Genomic DNA, 2,918 nt, shown 5'->3' with positions numbered 1-2,918 from the left:
CTTCAGTCTTGATGATGAATCCGGCTTCTGAGATGAATCAATCGGCTTCCTTGGAGTAATTCCTTACTCTCTATTCTGTGTGCCCCTTTTCTCCTCTTCTAGGGTGTATTTATAGGCTTTGGAATACCTATGAGCCCTTAAAAGTGGCCTTTTCTGAATTGGACTTAACTTGGCAGGGACACGCCCGTGGCACACGCCAATGTTCGATTACTTCAGGTCGTGTTCGAGCCTGGAAAATTGATACGGCCTTGTTGTCTGCCCGTGTGAGGAGGTCCAAGTAGTGTTGATTTCATACTTTGGCCCATTTTCTCTGTTTTTGGCCCGTTTCTCGTTCCTTTCACTCTCCTATGCTCTCCTAAGTATAAAACATGAAATTAAAGCATTAGGAGCATGAAATTCACCAATTCTAATGAGAAATCATCCATAAAATGCATTAAACATGAGGTAAAATATGTATAATTTATGGTTTATCAATCATTAGTCACAAGGTTATCATTCACAAGCATAACTTTCTCATATGCATTCTTACCACATATTCATCATTTACCAAATTCACTTCACATGAGTTCTGTGTACATACCTGTACCGCTCAGAATATAGTCACATACTTTCTCGTTCTTGACATGCCCGTTGAAATACAATTTAAGCATATAAACATATTAGATCACATTTCAATTCGGCCCAAAAGCCTAACACGTAATCATCATTTATATTTATCATATATCCAATGTCACAAGTATGTACACTATTAATCACAATGGATGATAAACAATTATTTCCACAATAATCATGAATTTACAAATATAGGCTTACGTACATGCCTGTTTACTCGTAGTAATTTCATTTTCATACTCATCTTTGATTTACCCATTGAACCACATGGAATACTATCGATACACAGAAAGCTTGCACATAGTGCTTCATACGTAGCCACATGCTACCTCATGTCACATATCACACATTGCTCGCTCTCGAGCTAATCACAGGCCTGCTCACACAAGCTGACAGTCAGGACGTAACTACTTAGGCTGCTCACACAAGCTGACAGGTACCCGCAACACATGCCTGGCTACCCAGCCACTGGTAGAATATACAAGACTAGCACCCGGATTCACATAGACACATATCACATATCTCATGAGCTCAACACATATAGTTCCTAGTGACATGTCACTCGTATCCTAATATATTCCTTAGGTTCAAACGGGATTTTCTCGATGTCATGTATTTGTTGCACTCATTCACAATGTTATTCATACACTCATCATAACAATTAAACATAGAGACTCATACATTAATAAAACATTAAAACATGAAACAACATTGCATTATTTACACATGAACTTACCTCAACACTAAAATGGCAAAGAGGGACCTAACTTTCAATTACTCATTTTCCTTCATTCTAGGCTCGAATCTCATTTTCTTTGATCTATAGCATCACATTTAGCCCACTTATTAGTCAAATTATTCAATGTGACCCAAAAATCATACTATGGAAAAATTACATTTTTGCCCCTAAAGTTTGACATATTTACATTATTTCCCTTAGGCTCGTAAAATGATTTTCATTCAATTTCTTTGTACTTTAAGCCTAGTCGAACCCTTTTTATGACTATAACAGCTGACAATTTCTATTAAAACACACTTTTACTACATATTTTATAACTTTTACAATTTAGTCCTTTTAGGCATTTTCACCGAAATCCACTTAGCAGAAGTTGTTTCTCCAACCATAATGTAACACCCCTAATTTGGGCCTAGAAGTAATAGATTTTGAGCATGGGAACAGTTAGGAGATTGCACATAAATGCTTAGTTGTGCAAGAAAGTAACACAACTGTGTATCTATTTTAGTGGTTAAGTGCTCTAGGAAGAGTCTGAGAAGTCTTGGGCTCAAGCCTGAGCAAGTGCAAAAAAGTTTTGTCTTTAAAGGAATAAGCACTGTCTTTAAACAGTAGGCTTTTAAATAAAAATGGTTGAAGCATGACATAAAAGGCTTGCTGGTCTAGTGGATAGGGGCGTGTGGAGTGTTCAGAGGTCTGAGGTTCAAGTCTTGCTTGATGCAAGGAGTATTTTATTTTGCTAATAATGCTATGGGGGAGACGTGATTTGACTAGAACACTGAAGTGTTTGAGTGGAATTCGAACTGAGTAGTTGAAGGAGGAGTGATCAGTTGAGGGATTTGAGGAGAGATTTAAGGAGGGATTTTAGGAGAGAGACTAGGGGAGGAAAAAGTGGAATTTGAAATATGGGAGAGTTGTGCCGAAATGGATACTCTGACCATTCAGATTTCGGCTAGGGAGTAGTAGGATTTTTCTCTTCTCATTATCAATTCTGACTTGAATTTTTTTGCTCTTTTTCTTTCCTTTGGTGCCGAAGATTACTTCTTTTCATTTGGATTGAGGCCGAATATTATTTTTGTCAGCTCGGGTATTTTCATTTCAGGTCTATTTTGATTTTGCTCCCCACAATAGTGCTTTACTGATCGACTGTCTCCTCTGCCTCTATTTCTTTTTCTTTCGGGTTTTTGTTCTTGATTCCATTGGCCAATTGCTTCTCCCTTCTTCCCTTCTCAATAAGAGTTTGCCTTGGTCAATTCTCTGCACCCCACTCCCTCACTCAAGGATTAGCCAAATGCACCCTTTTTTTCCCTCATTCGATTCTTTTTGGTGTTAATAGATTTCTCTCTTTTCATTGTGCTATTGTGACCGAATATCCCTTCATCTCTCTCTCTCAATTTTGTCCCTTTTCACTTTGTACCGTGGTTGAATATTTAGTCTCCCTCAATCAATTCTCTCTTGGCCAAATTCTTCATTTGTCTCGAATAGAGGTGCGATTGTTACATTTCGAGCCTCGATTCTAGTGGGTGCTTCTAGGGGGTAGGCCGAATTCTATTATCTTCTATTCTTAGTCTAT

This window comes from Gossypium hirsutum, chromosome A08, assembly GCF_007990345.1.
Source record: "Gossypium hirsutum isolate 1008001.06 chromosome A08, Gossypium_hirsutum_v2.1, whole genome shotgun sequence".
Lineage (NCBI taxonomy): Eukaryota > Viridiplantae > Streptophyta > Magnoliopsida > Malvales > Malvaceae > Gossypium > Gossypium hirsutum.
Note: the sequence above shows the minus strand (reverse complement) of the source record.